The following is a 16,873-nucleotide window of genomic DNA, read 5'->3' on the forward strand; positions in this document are numbered from 1 at the left end:
CTGCCAAAGCCGAGCTCGCCCACCATCCCTAGCCTCATCAGACCAAGACCTTGCCCGGGACCCTGGGGCAGAGGGCTGCAGAAATGGTTGCGTACCGGTTTGGAGGAGAAAAGCAGGGGAGGGAGGGGTCGTAGCTGCTTGATTTGCATACAGAGCTGTGGTCTGCTGGGAAAGTGCAGCCTTTGGAGCTTGGCAAAGGCTTCGCAAGGGGCCCGAGCATTGCCCTCGCCCCGTTTGTTGACAGGTTCTCCTTCTATGGGCTGAAGGGCCCTGTAGCCTGATTTGAGGTTGGACGCTCTATTATTCACAGGGGTGTACCGGGCCTAGACGGTGACTGGCTGACCCGTCAGGGCATCGCCCGTTTGGAAGCCCGTTTCGGAAGCGGAGGCGGGAATCCCTGCCCAATTTTCTTTTGGGGTGGTAGGGCTGTTGGCGGGGTTGCACAAGCTCTGCCAACTTTGGCGGCTTAAGCTTGGGATGCGAGGGACATGGTACAAAAATGCAAAGGTTTTCCAGGAAAAGAGTCTACGGGCAACGATTCCTTGTTGCTCTTTTCAGGTGAACTCAAGCCTCAGGGCTTTGAGGTAGGGGCACTGCCTACAGAGAGCAGGAAAGGGCTTGTGCGAAGCTGCTGCCGCATTTAGGTAAGAAGAGTAAAAACCTGTACCAGGAGTGGGGCTCGAACCCACGCGGACACTTGTCCATTGGATCTTAAGTCCAACGCCTTAACCACTCGGCCATCCTGGTGAGCTGCTGCAAAGGGCTTCGAATTGAATCTTTGCTGTTTCAGCAGCAGGCGAACAAGTGGAAAACCAGCCCAGAGTGCCCCCTGCAGGAGGTTGGATGGAATTGGCTTGCGAGCGGCAAACGTCTCTCACTTAACAGCATTACAATAGCCTCCAGCTGACTGCAAGTACGGTTGCGGAAACCTCCCGGGTGCAGCAGTCGTTTCCCCGGTGGCCTAGTGGTGAGGATTTGGTGCTTTCACTGCCATGGGCCTGGCTTCGAGTCCCCGACCAGAGTGTGTGCTTTGAGTAAAGGTGGTCTAGGGCAGTCCAGAGGCAGGCTGAGCCTCGAAGGCTGGTGCAGGCCTTGGTGTGCGAGCCCGAAAAAAGGGCAGCTCCTATGTCATCCCTTCTTGCCCTCCGGCACTTGCTGTACAAGCAAAGCCCCCTTTGAACTCTGCATGGTAACCCTGCTGTGTCTCGCAGGCAATCATGGCCTGCCGCTTTTTTAATAAACGTGCTCTCCCACGAAGCAGTTCTCCTAAGGAGGGTTAGTTGTGAGTGTGCATCTTCAGCGGCAGCCTCTAGGGGGAGCTTCAGCACTGACCCACAAAAGCTCATAGCGAGGAAGGCTGTCCTTTCAGGAGAGCAAGACAGGAATATCAGCGCTTGGAAGTGAAAGCGCAAACGTTCCCAAAGTGATGCTGTCTTCAATCTCTAAGCTCCCCTTTTCGCAGACCATCACAAGTGTTTTTGTTTTCTTTCTTTCTTTCTTTCTTTATTTCTTTATTTATTTATTTATTAGCAGAAACGGCCCCCGAAGACCTGCAGGCACTGGTGCCCATTGTAGCAGAGGCCCTCAGCCTTTGGACTCGGACGCCACCATCTGAGCGACACGCAACGGGGTGCACCCACCGTCCCTGGTGGTCTAGTGGTTAGGATTCGGCGCTCTCACCGCCGCGGCCCGGGTTCGATTCCCGGTCAGGGAAGGAGCTCTTTTAACAACTGACATTTTTATTTACAGCAATGCAGTTAACTGGCGACCGGAAATCTTGCTCCCAGATGCAGATTTGCGTGCACAAAATGGAGGAAGTGCCCTCAGCGCGACGCAAAACGTGTTTATGGCAGAGTCCCATTCATTCTCCTGTCGCTGCGGAAAGACTGCCCTTGACGCAAAAAAGGCAGCTTCCTTTTTCACCGCTGGAGAGAACCTATCTGCTCGGCCCTCCCCCTCTCTTCCCAGTCCCCCAATGGACTGGCCTTTGAGGCACCTGCAGGCATTGTGCACTCGGACACCACTGCCCGGCCTTCCCGAGCTGTCCAGCGGTCTCCCTGGTGGTCTAGTGGTTAGGATTCGGCGCTCTCACCGCTGCGGCCCGGGTTCGATTCCCGGTCAGGGAAGAGAGGCTTTTACTGAATGACATTTTTACAGAAATTCAAACAACTGCGTCTCAAAAAATATTTCTTTCAAATGTAGCTTCACTCACAGGCAATAGCGGCGTGGCTCCCCTGGCGGTAACTCCAAGCATCTTTTCAGCATGGTCCCTTACCGGAAGCTGTCGCCGCTAGAAGTGGGCCTGTGCCCCAAAAAGGAAGCTTTCTTTCTTCCAAAGCTGTAGAGAAAATATTAGTCCTGTCGCCCTGCCAAAGCCGAGCTCGCCCACCATCCCTAGCCTCATCAGACCAAGACCTTGCCCGGGACCCTGGGGCAGAGGGCTGCAGAAATGGTTGCGTACCGGTTTGGAGGAGAAAAGCAGGGGAGGGAGGGGTCGTAGCTGCTTGATTTGCATACAGAGCTGTGGTCTGCTGGGAAAGTGCAGCCTTTGGAGCTTGGCAAAGGCTTCGCAAGGGGCCCGAGCATTGCCCTCGCCCCGTTTGTTGACAGGTTCTCCTTCTATGGGCTGAAGGGCCCTGTAGCCTGATTTGAGGTTGGACGCTCTATTATTCACAGGGGTGTACCGGGCCTAGACGGTGACTGGCTGACCCGTCAGGGCATCGCCCGTTTGGAAGCCCGTTTCGGAAGCGGAGGCGGGAATCCCTGCCCAATTTTCTTTTGGGGTGGTAGGGCTGTTGGCGGGGTTGCACAAGCTCTGCCAACTTTGGCGGCTTAAGCTTGGGATGCGAGGGACATGGTACAAAAATGCAAAGGTTTTCCAGGAAAAGAGTCTACGGGCAACGATTCCTTGTTGCTCTTTTCAGGTGAACTCAAGCCTCAGGGCTTTGAGGTAGGGGCACTGCCTACAGACAGCAGGAAAGGGCTTGTGCGAAGCTGCTGCCGCATTTAGGTAAGAAGAGTAAAAACCTGTACCAGGAGTGGGGCTCGAACCCACGCGGACACTTGTCCATTGGATCTTAAGTCCAACGCCTTAACCACTCGGCCATCCTGGTGAGCTGCTGCAAAGGGCTTCGAATTGAATCTTTGCTGTTTCAGCAGCAGGCGAACAAGTGGAAAACCAGCCCAGAGTGCCCCCTGCAGGAGGTTGGATGGAATTGGCTTGCGAGCGGCAAACGTCTCTCACTTAACAGCATTACAATAGCCTCCAGCTGACTGCAAGTACGGTTGCGGAAACCTCCCGGGTGCTGCAGTCGTTTCCCCGGTGGCCTAGTGGTGAGGATTTGGTGCTTTCACTGCCACGGGCCTGGCTTCGAGTCCCCGACCAGAGTGTGTGCTTTGAGTAAAGGTGGTCTAGGGCAGTCCAGAGGCAGGCTGAGCCTCGAAGGCTGGTGCAGGCCTTGGTGTGCGAGCCCGAAAAAAGGGCAGCTCCTATGTCATCCCTTCTTGCCCTCCGGCACTTGCTGTACAAGCAAAGCCCCCTTTGAACTCTGCATGGTAACCCTGCTGTGTCTCGCAGGCAATCATGGCCTGCCGCCTTTTAATAAACGTGCTCTCCCACGAAGCAGTTCTCCTAAGGAGGGTTAGTTGTGAGTGTGCATCTTCAGCGGCAGCCTCTAGGGGGAGCTTCAGCACTGACCCACAAAAGCTCATAGCGAGGAAGGCTGTCCTTTCAGGAGAGCAAGACAGGAATATCAGCGCTTGGAAGTGAAAGCGCAAACGTTCCCAAAGTGATGCTGTCTTCAATCTCTAAGCTCCCCTTTTCGCAGACCATCACAAGTGTTTTTGTTTTCTTTCTTTCTTTCTTTCTTTATTTCTTTATTTATTTATTTATTAGCAGAAACGGCCCCCGAAGACCTGCAGGCACTGGTGCCCATTGTAGCAGAGGCCCTCAGCCTTTGGACTCGGACGCCACCATCTGAGCGACACGCAACGGGGTGCACCCACCGTCCCTGGTGGTCTAGTGGTTAGGATTCGGCGCTCTCACCGCCGCGGCCCGGGTTCGATTCCCGGTCAGGGAAGGAGCTCTTTTAACAACTGACATTTTTATTTACAGCAATGCAGTTAACTGGCGACCGGAAATCTTGCTCCCAGATGCAGATTTGCGTGCACAAAATGGAGGAAGTGCCCTCAGCGCGACGCAAAACGTGTTTATGGCAGAGTCCCATTCATTCTCCTGTCGCTGCGGAAAGACTGCCCTTGACGCAAAAAAGGCAGCTTCCTTTTTCACCGCTGGAGAGAACCTATCTGCTCGGCCCTCCCCCTCTCTTCCCAGTCCCCCAATGGACTGGCCTTTGAGGCACCTGCAGGCATTGTGCACTCGGACACCACTGCCCGGCCTTCCCGAGCTGTCCAGCGGTCTCCCTGGTGGTCTAGTGGTTAGGATTCGGCGCTCTCACCGCCGCGGCCCGGGTTCGATTCCCGGTCAGGGAAGAGAGGCTTTTACTGAATGACATTTTTACAGAAATTCAAACAACTGCGTCTCAAAAAATATTTCTTTCAAATGTAGCTTCACTCACAGGCAATAGCGGCGTGGCTCCCCTGGCGGTAACTCCAAGCATCTTTTCAGCATGGTCCCTTACCGGAAGCTGTCGCCGCTAGAAGTGGGCCTGTGCCCCAAAAAGGAAGCTTTCTTTCTTCCAAAGCTGTAGAGAAAATATTAGTCCTGTCGCCCTGCCAAAGCCGAGCTCGCCCACCATCCCTAGCCTCATCAGACCAAGACCTTGCCCGGGACCCTGGGGCAGAGGGCTGCAGAAATGGTTGCGTACCGGTTTGGAGGAGAAAAGCAGGGGAGGGAGGGGTCGTAGCTGCTTGATTTGCATACAGAGCTGTGGTCTGCTGGGAAAGTGCAGCCTTTGGAGCTTGGCAAAGGCTTCGCAAGGGGCCCGAGCATTGCCCTCGCCCCGTTTGTTGACAGGTTCTCCTTCTATGGGCTGAAGGGCCCTGTAGCCTGATTTGAGGTTGGACGCTCTATTATTCACAGGGGTGTACCGGGCCTAGACGGTGACTGGCTGACCCGTCAGGGCATCGCCCGTTTGGAAGCCCGTTTCGGAAGCGGAGGCGGGAATCCCTGCCCAATTTTCTTTTGGGGTGGTAGGGCTGTTGGCGGGGTTGCACAAGCTCTGCCAACTTTGGCGGCTTAAGCTTGGGATGCGAGGGACATGGTACAAAAATGCAAAGGTTTTCCAGGAAAAGAGTCTACGGGCAACGATTCCTTGTTGCTCTTTTCAGGTGAACTCAAGCCTCAGGGCTTTGAGGTAGGGGCACTGCCTACAGACAGCAGGAAAGGGCTTGTGCGAAGCTGCTGCCGCATTTAGGTAAGAAGAGTAAAAACCTGTACCAGGAGTGGGGCTCGAACCCACGCGGACACTTGTCCATTGGATCTTAAGTCCAACGCCTTAACCACTCGGCCATCCTGGTGAGCTGCTGCAAAGGGCTTCGAATTGAATCTTTGCTGTTTCAGCAGCAGGCGAACAAGTGGAAAACCAGCCCAGAGTGCCCCCTGCAGGAGGTTGGATGGAATTGGCTTGCGAGCGGCAAACGTCTCTCACTTAACAGCATTACAATAGCCTCCAGCTGACTGCAAGTACGGTTGCGGAAACCTCCCGGGTGCTGCAGTCGTTTCCCCGGTGGCCTAGTGGTGAGGATTTGGTGCTTTCACTGCCACGGGCCTGGCTTCGAGTCCCCGACCAGAGTGTGTGCTTTGAGTAAAGGTGGTCTAGGGCAGTCCAGAGGCAGGCTGAGCCTCGAAGGCTGGTGCAGGCCTTGGTGTGCGAGCCCGAAAAAAGGGCAGCTCCTATGTCATCCCTTCTTGCCCTCCGGCACTTGCTGTACAAGCAAAGCCCCCTTTGAACTCTGCATGGTAACCCTGCTGTGTCTCGCAGGCAATCATGGCCTGCCGCCTTTTAATAAACGTGCTCTCCCACGAAGCAGTTCTCCTAAGGAGGGTTAGTTGTGAGTGTGCATCTTCAGCGGCAGCCTCTAGGGGGAGCTTCAGCACTGACCCACAAAAGCTCATAGCGAGGAAGGCTGTCCTTTCAGGAGAGCAAGACAGGAATATCAGCGCTTGGAAGTGAAAGCGCAAACGTTCCCAAAGTGATGCTGTCTTCAATCTCTAAGCTCCCCTTTTCGCAGACCATCACAAGTGTTTTTGTTTTCTTTCTTTCTTTCTTTCTTTATTTCTTTATTTATTTATTTATTAGCAGAAACGGCCCCCGAAGACCTGCAGGCACTGGTGCCCATTGTAGCAGAGGCCCTCAGCCTTTGGACTCGGACGCCACCATCTGAGCGACACGCAACGGGGTGCACCCACCGTCCCTGGTGGTCTAGTGCGGCCCGGGTTCGATTCCCGGTCAGGGAAGGAGCTCTTTTAACAACTGACATTTTTATTTACAGCAATGCAGTTAACTGGCGACCGGAAATCTTGCTCCCAGATGCAGATTTGCGTGCACAAAATGGAGGAAGTGCCCTCAGCGCGACGCAAAACGTGTTTATGGCAGAGTCCCATTCATTCTCCTGTCGCTGCGGAAAGACTGCCCTTGACGCAAAAAAGGCAGCTTCCTTTTTCACCGCTGGAGAGAACCTATCTGCTCGGCCCTCCCCCTCTCTTCCCAGTCCCCCAATGGACTGGCCTTTGAGGCACCTGCAGGCATTGTGCACTCGGACACCACTGCCCGGCCTTCCCGAGCTGTCCAGCGGTCTCCCTGGTGGTCTAGTGGTTAGGATTCGGCGCTCTCACCGCCGCGGCCCGGGTTCGATTCCCGGTCAGGGAAGAGAGGCTTTTACTGAATGACATTTTTACAGAAATTCAAACAACTGCGTCTCAAAAAATATTTCTTTCAAATGTAGCTTCACTCACAGGCAATAGCGGCGTGGCTCCCCTGGCGGTAACTCCAAGCATCTTTTCAGCATGGTCCCTTACCGGAAGCTGTCGCCGCTAGAAGTGGGCCTGTGCCCCAAAAAGGAAGCTTTCTTTCTTCCAAAGCTGTAGAGAAAATATTAGTCCTGTCGCCCTGCCAAAGCCGAGCTCGCCCACCATCCCTAGCCTCATCAGACCAAGACCTTGCCCGGGACCCTGGGGCAGAGGGCTGCAGAAATGGTTGCGTACCGGTTTGGAGGAGAAAAGCAGGGGAGGGAGGGGTCGTAGCTGCTTGATTTGCATACAGAGCTGTGGTCTGCTGGGAAAGTGCAGCCTTTGGAGCTTGGCAAAGGCTTCGCAAGGGGCCCGAGCATTGCCCTCGCCCCGTTTGTTGACAGGTTCTCCTTCTATGGGCTGAAGGGCCCTGTAGCCTGATTTGAGGTTGGACGCTCTATTATTCACAGGGGTGTACCGGGCCTAGACGGTGACTGGCTGACCCGTCAGGGCATCGCCCGTTTGGAAGCCCGTTTCGGAAGCGGAGGCGGGAATCCCTGCCCAATTTTCTTTTGGGGTGGTAGGGCTGTTGGCGGGGTTGCACAAGCTCTGCCAACTTTGGCGGCTTAAGCTTGGGATGCGAGGGACATGGTACAAAAATGCAAAGGTTTTCCAGGAAAAGAGTCTACGGGCAACGATTCCTTGTTGCTCTTTTCAGGTGAACTCAAGCCTCAGGGCTTTGAGGTAGGGGCACTGCCTACAGACAGCAGGAAAGGGCTTGTGCGAAGCTGCTGCCGCATTTAGGTAAGAAGAGTAAAAACCTGTACCAGGAGTGGGGCTCGAACCCACACGGACACTTGTCCATTGGATCTTAAGTCCAACGCCTTAACCACTCGGCCATCCTGGTGAGCTGCTGCAAAGGGCTTCGAATTGAATCTTTGCTGTTTCAGCAGCAGGCGAACAAGTGGAAAACCAGCCCAGAGTGCCCCCTGCAGGAGGTTGGATGGAATTGGCTTGCGAGCGGCAAACGTCTCTCACTTAACAGCATTACAATAGCCTCCAGCTGACTGCAAGTACGGTTGCGGAAACCTCCCGGGTGCTGCAGTCGTTTCCCCGGTGGCCTAGTGGTGAGGATTTGGTGCTTTCACTGCCACGGGCCTGGCTTCGAGTCCCCGACCAGAGTGTGTGCTTTGAGTAAAGGTGGTCTAGGGCAGTCCAGAGGCAGGCTGAGCCTCGAAGGCTGGTGCAGGCCTTGGTGTGCGAGCCCGAAAAAAGGGCAGCTCCTATGTCATCCCTTCTTGCCCTCCGGCACTTGCTGTACAAGCAAAGCCCCCTTTGAACTCTGCATGGTAACCCTGCTGTGTCTCGCAGGCAATCATGGCCTGCCGCCTTTTAATAAACGTGCTCTCCCACGAAGCAGTTCTCCTAAGGAGGGTTAGTTGTGAGTGTGCATCTTCAGCGGCAGCCTCTAGGGGGAGCTTCAGCACTGACCCACAAAAGCTCATAGCGAGGAAGGCTGTCCTTTCAGGAGAGCAAGACAGGAATATCAGCGCTTGGAAGTGAAAGCGCAAACGTTCCCAAAGTGATGCTGTCTTCAATCTCTAAGCTCCCCTTTTCGCAGACCATCACAAGTGTTTTTGTTTTCTTTCTTTCTTTCTTTCTTTATTTCTTTATTTATTTATTTATTAGCAGAAACGGCCCCCGAAGACCTGCAGGCACTGGTGCCCATTGTAGCAGAGGCCCTCAGCCTTTGGACTCGGACGCCACCATCTGAGCGACACGCAACGGGGTGCACCCACCGTCCCTGGTGGTCTAGTGGTTAGGATTCGGGCGCTCTCACCGCCGCGGCCCGGGTTCGATTCCCGGTCAGGGAAGGAGCTCTTTTAACAACTGACATTTTTATTTACAGCAATGCAGTTAACTGGCGACCGGAAATCTTGCTCCCAGATGCAGATTTGCGTGCACAAAATGGAGGAAGTGCCCTCAGCGCGACGCAAAACGTGTTTATGGCAGAGTCCCATTCATTCTCCTGTCGCTGCGGAAAGACTGCCCTTGACGCAAAAAAGGCAGCTTCCTTTTTCACCGCTGGAGAGAACCTATCTGCTCGGCCCTCCCCCTCTCTTCCCAGTCCCCCAATGGACTGGCCTTTGAGGCACCTGCAGGCATTGTGCACTCGGACACCACTGCCCGGCCTTCCCGAGCTGTCCAGCGGTCTCCCTGGTGGTCTAGTGGTTAGGATTCGGCGCTCTCACCGCCGCGGCCCGGGTTCGATTCCCGGTCAGGGAAGAGAGGCTTTTACTGAATGACATTTTTACAGAAATTCAAACAACTGCGTCTCAAAAAATATTTCTTTCAAATGTAGCTTCACTCACAGGCAATAGCGGCGTGGCTCCCCTGGCGGTAACTCCAAGCATCTTTTCAGCATGGTCCCTTACCGGAAGCTGTCGCCGCTAGAAGTGGGCCTGTGCCCCAAAAAGGAAGCTTTCTTTCTTCCAAAGCTGTAGAGAAAATATTAGTCCTGTCGCCCTGCCAAAGCCGAGCTCGCCCACCATCCCTAGCCTCATCAGACCAAGACCTTGCCCGGGACCCTGGGCAGAGGGCTGCAGAAATGGTTGCGTACCGGTTTGGAGGAGAAAAGCAGGGGAGGGAGGGGTCGTAGCTGCTTGATTTGCATACAGAGCTGTGGTCTGCTGGGAAAGTGCAGCCTTTGGAGCTTGGCAAAGGCTTCGCAAGGGGCCCGAGCATTGCCCTCGCCCCGTTTGTTGACAGGTTCTCCTTCTATGGGCTGAAGGGCCCTGTAGCCTGATTTGAGGTTGGACGCTCTATTATTCACAGGGGTGTACCGGGCCTAGACGGTGACTGGCTGACCCGTCAGGGCATCGCCCGTTTGGAAGCCCGTTTCGGAAGCGGAGGCGGGAATCCCTGCCCAATTTTCTTTTGGGGTGGTAGGGCTGTTGGCGGGGTTGCACAAGCTCTGCCAACTTTGGCGGCTTAAGCTTGGGATGCGAGGGACATGGTACAAAAATGCAAAGGTTTTCCAGGAAAAGAGTCTACGGGCAACGATTCCTTGTTGCTCTTTTCAGGTGAACTCAAGCCTCAGGGCTTTGAGGTAGGGGCACTGCCTACAGACAGCAGGAAAGGGCTTGTGCGAAGCTGCTGCCGCATTTAGGTAAGAAGAGTAAAAACCTGTACCAGGAGTGGGGCTCGAACCCACGCGGACACTTGTCCATTGGATCTTAAGTCCAACGCCTTAACCACTCGGCCATCCTGGTGAGCTGCTGCAAAGGGCTTCGAATTGAATCTTTGCTGTTTCAGCAGCAGGCGAACAAGTGGAAAACCAGCCCAGAGTGCCCCCTGCAGGAGGTTGGATGGAATTGGCTTGCGAGCGGCAAACGTCTCTCACTTAACAGCATTACAATAGCCTCCAGCTGACTGCAAGTACGGTTGCGGAAACCTCCCGGGTGCTGCAGTCGTTTCCCCGGTGGCCTAGTGGTGAGGATTTGGTGCTTTCACTGCCACGGGCCTGGCTTCGAGTCCCCGACCAGAGTGTGTGCTTTGAGTAAAGGTGGTCTAGGGCAGTCCAGAGGCAGGCTGAGCCTCGAAGGCTGGTGCAGGCCTTGGTGTGCGAGCCCGAAAAAAGGGCAGCTCCTATGTCATCCCTTCTTGCCCTCCGGCACTTGCTGTACAAGCAAAGCCCCCTTTGAACTCTGCATGGTAACCCTGCTGTGTCTCGCAGGCAATCATGGCCTGCCGCCTTTTAATAAACGTGCTCTCCCACGAAGCAGTTCTCCTAAGGAGGGTTAGTTGTGAGTGTGCATCTTCAGCGGCAGCCTCTAGGGGGAGCTTCAGCACTGACCCACAAAAGCTCATAGCGAGGAAGGCTGTCCTTTCAGGAGAGCAAGACAGGAATATCAGCGCTTGGAAGTGAAAGCGCAAACGTTCCCAAAGTGATGCTGTCTTCAATCTCTAAGCTCCCCTTTTCGCAGACCATCACAAGTGTTTTTGTTTTCTTTCTTTCTTTCTTTCTTTATTTCTTTATTTATTTATTTATTAGCAGAAACGGCCCCCGAAGACCTGCAGGCACTGGTGCCCATTGTAGCAGAGGCCCTCAGCCTTTGGACTCGGACGCCACCATCTGAGCGACACGCAACGGGGTGCACCCACCGTCCCTGGTGGTCTAGTGGTTAGGATTCGGCGCTCTCACCGCCGCGGCCCGGGTTTGATTCCCGGTCAGGGAAGGAGCTCTTTTAACAACTGACATTTTTATTTACAGCAATGCAGTTAACTGGCGACCGGAAATCTTGCTCCCAGATGCAGATTTGCGTGCACAAAATGGAGGAAGTGCCCTCAGCGCGACGCAAAACGTGTTTATGGCAGAGTCCCATTCATTCTCCTGTCGCTGCGGAAAGACTGCCCTTGACGCAAAAAAGGCAGCTTCCTTTTTCACCGCTGGAGAGAACCTATCTGCTCGGCCCTCCCCCTCTCTTCCCAGTCCCCCAATGGACTGGCCTTTGAGGCACCTGCAGGCATTGTGCACTCGGACACCACTGCCCGGCCTTCCCGAGCTGTCCAGCGGTCTCCCTGGTGGTCTAGTGGTTAGGATTCGGCGCCGCGGCCCGGGTTCGATTCCCGGTCAGGGAAGAGAGGCTTTTACTGAATGACATTTTTACAGAAATTCAAACAACTGCGTCTCAAAAAATATTTCTTTCAAATGTAGCTTCACTCACAGGCAATAGCGGCGTGGCTCCCCTGGCGGTAACTCCAAGCATCTTTTCAGCATGGTCCCTTACCGGAAGCTGTCGCCGCTAGAAGTGGGCCTGTGCCCCAAAAAGGAAGCTTTCTTTCTTCCAAAGCTGTAGAGAAAATATTAGTCCTGTCGCCCTGCCAAAGCCGAGCTCGCCCACCATCCCTAGCCTCATCAGACCAAGACCTTGCCCGGGACCATGGGGCAGAGGGCTGCAGAAATGGTTGCGTACCGGTTTGGAGGAGAAAAGCAGGGGAGGGAGGGGTCGTAGCTGCTTGATTTGCATACAGAGCTGTGGTCTGCTGGGAAAGTGCAGCCTTTGGAGCTTGGCAAAGGCTTCGCAAGGGGCCCGAGCATTGCCCTCGCCCCGTTTGTTGACAGGTTCTCCTTCTATGGGCTGAAGGGCCCTGTAGCCTGATTTGAGGTTGGACGCTCTATTATTCACAGGGGTGTACCGGGCCTAGACGGTGACTGGCTGACCCGTCAGGGCATCGCCCGTTTGGAAGCCCGTTTCGGAAGCGGAGGCGGGAATCCCTGCCCAATTTTCTTTTGGGGTGGTAGGGCTGTTGGCGGGGTTGCACAAGCTCTGCCAACTTTGGCGGCTTAAGCTTGGGATGCGAGGGACATGGTACAAAAATGCAAAGGTTTTCCAGGAAAAGAGTCTACGGGCAACGATTCCTTGTTGCTCTTTTCAGGTGAACTCAAGCCTCAGGGCTTTGAGGTAGGGGCACTGCCTACAGACAGCAGGAAAGGGCTTGTGCGAAGCTGCTGCCGCATTTAGGTAAGAAGAGTAAAAACCTGTACCAGGAGTGGGGCTCGAACCCACGCGGACACTTGTCCATTGGATCTTAAGTCCAACGCCTTAACCACTCGGCCATCCTGGTGAGCTGCTGCAAAGGGCTTCGAATTGAATCTTTGCTGTTTCAGCAGCAGGCGAACAAGTGGAAAACCAGCCCAGAGTGCCCCCTGCAGGAGGTTGGATGGAATTGGCTTGCGAGCGGCAAACGTCTCTCACTTAACAGCATTACAATAGCCTCCAGCTGACTGCAAGTACGGTTGCGGAAACCTCCCGGGTGCTGCAGTCGTTTCCCCGGTGGCCTAGTGGTGAGGATTTGGTGCTTTCACTGCCACGGGCCTGGCTTCGAGTCCCCGACCAGAGTGTGTGCTTTGAGTAAAGGTGGTCTAGGGCAGTCCAGAGGCAGGCTGAGCCTCGAAGGCTGGTGCAGGCCTTGGTGTGCGAGCCCGAAAAAAGGGCAGCTCCTATGTCATCCCTTCTTGCCCTCCGGCACTTGCTGTACAAGCAAAGCCCCCTTTGAACTCTGCATGGTAACCCTGCTGTGTCTCGCAGGCAATCATGGCCTGCCGCCTTTTAATAAACGTGCTCTCCCACGAAGCAGTTCTCCTAAGGAGGGTTAGTTGTGAGTGTGCATCTTCAGCGGCAGCCTCTAGGGGGAGCTTCAGCACTGACCCACAAAAGCTCATAGCGAGGAAGGCTGTCCTTTCAGGAGAGCAAGACAGGAATATCAGCGCTTGGAAGTGAAAGCGCAAACGTTCCCAAAGTGATGCTGTCTTCAATCTCTAAGCTCCCCTTTTCGCAGACCATCACAAGTGTTTTTGTTTTCTTTCTTTCTTTCTTTCTTTATTTCTTTATTTATTTATTTATTAGCAGAAACGGCCCCCGAAGACCTGCAGGCACTGGTGCCCATTGTAGCAGAGGCCCTCAGCCTTTGGACTCGGACGCCACCATCTGAGCGACACGCAACGGGGTGCACCCACCGTCCCTGGTGGTCTAGTGGTTAGGATTCGGCGCTCTCACCGCCGCGGCCCGGGTTCGATTCCCGGTCAGGGAAGGAGCTCTTTTAACAACTGACATTTTTAATTACAGCAATGCAGTTAACTGGCGACCGGAAATCTTGCTCCCAGATGCAGATTTGCGTGCACAAAATGGAGGAAGTGCCCTCAGCGCGACGCAAAACGTGTTTATGGCAGAGTCCCAATCATTCTCCTGTCGCTGCGGAAAGACTGCCCTTGACGCAAAAAAGGCAGCTTCCTTTTTCACCGCTGGAGAGAACCTATCTGCTCGGCCCTCCCCCTCTCTTCCCAGTCCCCCAATGGACTGGCCTTTGAGGCACCTGCAGGCATTGTGCACTCGGACACCACTGCCCGGCCTTCCCGAGCTGTCCAGCGGTCTCCCTGGTGGTCTAGTGGTTAGGATTCACCGCCGCGGCCCGGGTTCGATTCCCGGTCAGGGAAGAGAGGCTTTTACTGAATGACATTTTTACAGAAATTCAAACAACTGCGTCTCAAAAAATATTTCTTTCAAATGTAGCTTCACTCACAGGCAATAGCGGCGTGGCTCCCCTGGCGGTAACTCCAAGCATCTTTTCAGCATGGTCCCTTACCGGAAGCTGTCGCCGCTAGAAGTGGGCCTGTGCCCCAAAAAGGAAGCTTTCTTTCTTCCAAAGCTGTAGAGAAAATATTAGTCCTGTCGCCCTGCCAAAGCCGAGCTCGCCCACCATCCCTAGCCTCATCAGACCAAGACCTTGCCCGGGACCCTGGGGCAGAGGGCTGCAGAAATGGTTGCGTACCGGTTTGGAGGAGAAAAGCAGGGGAGGGAGGGGTCGTAGCTGCTTGATTTGCATACAGAGCTGTGGTCTGCTGGGAAAGTGCAGCCTTTGGAGCTTGGCAAAGGCTTCGCAAGGGGCCCGAGCATTGCCCTCGCCCCGTTTGTTGACAGGTTCTCCTTCTATGGGCTGAAGGGCCCTGTAGCCTGATTTGAGGTTGGACGCTCTATTATTCACAGGGGTGTACCGGGCCTAGACGGTGACTGGCTGACCCGTCAGGGCATCGCCCGTTTGGAAGCCCGTTTCGGAAGCGGAGGCGGGAATCCCTGCCCAATTTTCTTTTGGGGTGGTAGGGCTGTTGGCGGGGTTGCACAAACTCTGCCAACTTTGGCGGCTTAAGCTTGGGATGCGAGGGACATGGTACAAAAATGCAAAGGTTTTCCAGGAAAAGAGTCTACGGGCAACGATTCCTTGTTGCTCTTTTCAGGTGAACTCAAGCCTCAGGGCTTTGAGGTAGGGGCACTGCCTACAGACAGCAGGAAAGGGCTTGTGCGAAGCTGCTGCCGCATTTAGGTAAGAAGAGTAAAAACCTGTACCAGGAGTGGGGCTCGAACCCACGCGGACACTTGTCCATTGGATCTTAAGTCCAACGCCTTAACCACTCGGCCATCCTGGTGAGCTGCTGCAAAGGGCTTCGAATTGAATCTTTGCTGTTTCAGCAGCAGGCGAACAAGTGGAAAACCAGCCCAGAGTGCCCCCTGCAGGAGGTTGGATGGAATTGGCTTGCGAGCGGCAAACGTCTCTCACTTAACAGCATTACAATAGCCTCCAGCTGACTGCAAGTACGGTTGCGGAAACCTCCCGGGTGCTGCAGTCGTTTCCCCGGTGGCCTAGTGGTGAGGATTTGGTGCTTTCACTGCCACGGGCCTGGCTTCGAGTCCCCGACCAGAGTGTGTGCTTTGAGTAAAGGTGGTCTAGGGCAGTCCAGAGGCAGGCTGAGCCTCGAAGGCTGGTGCAGGCCTTGGTGTGCGAGCCCGAAAAAAGGGCAGCTCCTATGTCATCCCTTCTTGCCCTCCGGCACTTGCTGTACAAGCAAAGCCCCCTTTGAACTCTGCATGGTAACCCTGCTGTGTCTCGCAGGCAATCATGGCCTGCCGCCTTTTAATAAACGTGCTCTCCCACGAAGCAGTTCTCCTAAGGAGGGTTAGTTGTGAGTGTGCATCTTCAGCGGCAGCCTCTAGGGGGAGCTTCAGCACTGACCCACAAAAGCTCATAGCGAGGAAGGCTGTCCTTTCAGGAGAGCAAGACAGGAATATCAGCGCTTGGAAGTGAAAGCGCAAACGTTCCCAAAGTGATGCTGTCTTCAATCTCTAAGCTCCCCTTTTCGCAGACCATCACAAGTGTTTTTGTTTTCTTTCTTTCTTTCTTTCTTTATTTCTTTATTTATTTATTTATTAGCAGAAACGGCCCCCGAAGACCTGCAGGCACTGGTGCCCATTGTAGCAGAGGCCCTCAGCCTTTGGACTCGGACGCCACCATCTGAGCGACACGCAACGGGGTGCACCCACCGTCCCTGGTGGTCTAGCCACGGCCTGGGTTCGATTCCCGGTCAGGGAAGGAGCTCTTTTAACAACTGACATTTTTATTTACAGCAATGCAGTTAACTGGCGACCGGAAATCTTGCTCCCAGATGCAGATTTGCGTGCACAAAATGGAGGAAGTGCCCTCAGCGCGACGCAAAACGTGTTTATGGCAGAGTCCCATTCATTCTCCTGTCGCTGCGGAAAGACTGCCCTTGACGCAAAAAAGGCAGCTTCCTTTTTCACCGCTGGAGAGAACCTATCTGCTCGGCCCTCCCCCTCTCTTCCCAGTCCCCCAATGGACTGGCCTTTGAGGCACCTGCAGGCATTGTGCACTCGGACACCACTGCCCGGCCTTCCCGAGCTGTCCAGCGGTCTCCCTGGTGGTCTAGTGGTTAGGATTCGGCGCTCTCACCGCCGCGGCCCGGGTTCGATTCCCGGTCAGGGAAGAGAGGCTTTTACTGAATGACATTTTTACAGAAATTCAAACAACTGCGTCTCAAAAAATATTTCTTTAAAATGTAGCTTCACTCACAGGCAATAGCGGCGTGGCTCCCCTGGCGGTAACTCCAAGCATCTTTTCAGCATGGTCCCTTACCGGAAGCTGTCGCCGCTAGAAGTGGGCCTGTGCCCCAAAAAGGAAGCTTTCTTTCTTCCAAAGCTGTAGAGAAAATATTAGTCCTGTCGCCCTGCCAAAGCCGAGCTCGCCCACCATCCCTAGCCTCATCAGACCAAGACCTTGCCCGGGACCCTGGGGCAGAGGGCTGCAGAAATGGTTGCGTACCGGTTTGGAGGAGAAAAGCAGGGGAGGGAGGGGTCGTAGCTGCTTGATTTGCATACAGAGCTGTGGTCTGCTGGGAAAGTGCAGCCTTTGGAGCTTGGCAAAGGCTTCGCAAGGGGCCCGAGCATTGCCCTCGCCCCGTTTGTTGACAGGTTCTCCTTCTATGGGCTGAAGGGCCCTGTAGCCTGATTTGAGGTTGGACGCTCTATTATTCACAGGGGTGTACCGGGCCTAGACGGTGACTGGCTGACCCGTCAGGGCATCGCCCGTTTGGAAGCCCGTTTCGGAAGCGGA

General features: G+C 54.6%; 17 non-coding genes across 17 annotated transcripts; 10 read left to right on the forward strand and 7 right to left on the reverse strand.

Moving 5' to 3' along the window:
• Positions 1-664: 664 nt before the first annotated feature.
• Positions 665-747, reverse strand: TRNAL-UAA (transfer RNA leucine (anticodon UAA)). The gene has a single exon. It is a non-coding gene; the product is annotated as a tRNA-Leu (tRNA).
• An 895-nt stretch (positions 748-1,642) lies between these two features.
• On the forward strand, positions 1,643-1,714 carry TRNAE-CUC (transfer RNA glutamic acid (anticodon CUC)). The gene has a single exon. It is a non-coding gene; the product is annotated as a tRNA-Glu (tRNA).
• Positions 1,715-2,054: 340 nt separating this feature from the next.
• Positions 2,055-2,126, forward strand: TRNAE-CUC (transfer RNA glutamic acid (anticodon CUC)). Its single transcript has one exon. It is a non-coding gene; the product is annotated as a tRNA-Glu (tRNA).
• Positions 2,127-3,030: 904 nt separating this feature from the next.
• On the reverse strand, positions 3,031-3,113 carry TRNAL-UAA (transfer RNA leucine (anticodon UAA)). The gene has a single exon. It is a non-coding gene; the product is annotated as a tRNA-Leu (tRNA).
• An 894-nt stretch (positions 3,114-4,007) lies between these two features.
• Positions 4,008-4,079, forward strand: TRNAE-CUC (transfer RNA glutamic acid (anticodon CUC)). Its single transcript has one exon. It is a non-coding gene; the product is annotated as a tRNA-Glu (tRNA).
• Positions 4,080-4,419: 340 nt separating this feature from the next.
• TRNAE-CUC (transfer RNA glutamic acid (anticodon CUC)) lies at positions 4,420-4,491 on the forward strand. Its single transcript has one exon. It is a non-coding gene; the product is annotated as a tRNA-Glu (tRNA).
• A 904-nt stretch (positions 4,492-5,395) lies between these two features.
• Positions 5,396-5,478, reverse strand: TRNAL-UAA (transfer RNA leucine (anticodon UAA)). The gene has a single exon. It is a non-coding gene; the product is annotated as a tRNA-Leu (tRNA).
• Positions 5,479-6,758: 1,280 nt separating this feature from the next.
• TRNAE-CUC (transfer RNA glutamic acid (anticodon CUC)) lies at positions 6,759-6,830 on the forward strand. The gene has a single exon. It is a non-coding gene; the product is annotated as a tRNA-Glu (tRNA).
• A 904-nt stretch (positions 6,831-7,734) lies between these two features.
• TRNAL-UAA (transfer RNA leucine (anticodon UAA)) lies at positions 7,735-7,817 on the reverse strand. Its single transcript has one exon. It is a non-coding gene; the product is annotated as a tRNA-Leu (tRNA).
• Positions 7,818-8,711: 894 nt separating this feature from the next.
• On the forward strand, positions 8,712-8,784 carry TRNAE-CUC (transfer RNA glutamic acid (anticodon CUC)). Its single transcript has one exon. It is a non-coding gene; the product is annotated as a tRNA-Glu (tRNA).
• Positions 8,785-9,124: 340 nt separating this feature from the next.
• TRNAE-CUC (transfer RNA glutamic acid (anticodon CUC)) lies at positions 9,125-9,196 on the forward strand. Its single transcript has one exon. It is a non-coding gene; the product is annotated as a tRNA-Glu (tRNA).
• A 903-nt stretch (positions 9,197-10,099) lies between these two features.
• On the reverse strand, positions 10,100-10,182 carry TRNAL-UAA (transfer RNA leucine (anticodon UAA)). The gene has a single exon. It is a non-coding gene; the product is annotated as a tRNA-Leu (tRNA).
• Positions 10,183-11,076: 894 nt separating this feature from the next.
• On the forward strand, positions 11,077-11,148 carry TRNAE-CUC (transfer RNA glutamic acid (anticodon CUC)). Its single transcript has one exon. It is a non-coding gene; the product is annotated as a tRNA-Glu (tRNA).
• A 1,307-nt stretch (positions 11,149-12,455) lies between these two features.
• Positions 12,456-12,538, reverse strand: TRNAL-UAA (transfer RNA leucine (anticodon UAA)). The gene has a single exon. It is a non-coding gene; the product is annotated as a tRNA-Leu (tRNA).
• An 894-nt stretch (positions 12,539-13,432) lies between these two features.
• On the forward strand, positions 13,433-13,504 carry TRNAE-CUC (transfer RNA glutamic acid (anticodon CUC)). Its single transcript has one exon. It is a non-coding gene; the product is annotated as a tRNA-Glu (tRNA).
• A 1,307-nt stretch (positions 13,505-14,811) lies between these two features.
• TRNAL-UAA (transfer RNA leucine (anticodon UAA)) lies at positions 14,812-14,894 on the reverse strand. The gene has a single exon. It is a non-coding gene; the product is annotated as a tRNA-Leu (tRNA).
• A 1,281-nt stretch (positions 14,895-16,175) lies between these two features.
• On the forward strand, positions 16,176-16,247 carry TRNAE-CUC (transfer RNA glutamic acid (anticodon CUC)). Its single transcript has one exon. It is a non-coding gene; the product is annotated as a tRNA-Glu (tRNA).
• Positions 16,248-16,873: the final 626 nt, after the last annotated feature.

Source organism: Ambystoma mexicanum, chromosome 5p (assembly GCF_040938575.1).
Source record: "Ambystoma mexicanum isolate Mex_15411 chromosome 5p, UKY_AmexF1_1, whole genome shotgun sequence".
In the NCBI taxonomy this organism is placed as follows: domain Eukaryota; kingdom Metazoa; phylum Chordata; class Amphibia; order Caudata; family Ambystomatidae; genus Ambystoma; species Ambystoma mexicanum.